The following is a 1,099-nucleotide window of genomic DNA, read 5'->3' on the forward strand; positions in this document are numbered from 1 at the left end:
ACCCGCGGGCTCAGGCAATCCACTCACCTCAGCCTCCCAAAGGCTCAGGATTACAGGCTGAGCCACTGAGCCCAGCTTATAAGATTTTTAAAAACCACCAAACGAATATAGCAATAATAACAACATAGTAAACATAGACATAAATCAATAAGCACAATAAATTATGAAGTATTAGGAGGTGATGCGTACCACGAACAAAATAGGTCAGAGCGAGGGAGGTCAGAGCTGGGGGCCAAACGGGTACTGTCATAATAGGGAGGTGAGGGCCGGTCCCTTGGAAAGCCGTGGGAGTCAAGACTTGAAGGAAGTGAGCCTTGAAGATCCGGAAGACATGCAGCCAGGCAGAGCAACAGCAGGAGAAATGGCTGGAGTTAGGAACGGGGCTGGGGTGCTAGAGAAACGTTGAGGAGGCTGGTGCGGCTGCAGTGGAGCAGATTCTCAGAAAACAAACAGGACTTGAACCAGTTTCTGTCCATCTCAGTGAGTATCAGGTCTTCCTCAGCCTTCCATGTGGTTTAGCATAAACCGATCTGTGGTCACAGAGTCTGCAACCTGGCCAATTGTCCTGGAAACCATCGATGATTGTGGTCCCAGGTCGTTTTAACACACTCCATTGAAAAAGAAACGCAAAAAAAAAAAAATCTTCTCTATATGGCAGCAGGGCCAGAAAATGAAAACCACGTCACCCAGGGAGGCAGAGATGATACAGGGGAAGAGTTTCAAGCTCTGAGTCTCAGCTCCGCCCCTTAACAAGCTGAGGGACAGTGGACACCATGCTAGCCTCACTGACTCCATTCCCACGTATGTAAAATGGGAGGAGACCCCCATGGGGTTGTGAGGATGGAACGTAAAATAAATTCTCAGCTCCCAGGCCAGACCTGACTCTTGGCGTCTCAGTCCATGACCATGGCCCCTCTTCTTGTCCTGTGATATCCAATGTGCTTCTCCTTTGACGTTCATTGCCTTGAAACTTGAAATTTAGCACCTGAAGGTCAGCTCCCATGGCCGGTAAGATCTTTACAAGGGGCCGGGCTCGGTGGCTCAGCCTGTAATCCCGCGCTTTGGGAGGCTGAGGGGAGTGAATTGCCTGAGCCCATGG

At 50.0% G+C, this 1,099-nt stretch overlaps 1 pseudogene; it reads right to left on the reverse strand.

The window, feature by feature from the left end:
• The window catches only part of LOC103267668, an 8,694-nt pseudogene that overhangs the window by 4,009 nt on the left and 3,586 nt on the right, over window positions 1-1,099 (reverse strand).

Source organism: Carlito syrichta, unplaced genomic scaffold (assembly GCF_000164805.1).
Source record: "Carlito syrichta isolate Samal-C Ts95f unplaced genomic scaffold, Tarsius_syrichta-2.0.1 Scaffold308195, whole genome shotgun sequence".
Classification (NCBI taxonomy): Eukaryota; Metazoa; Chordata; class Mammalia; order Primates; family Tarsiidae; genus Carlito; species Carlito syrichta.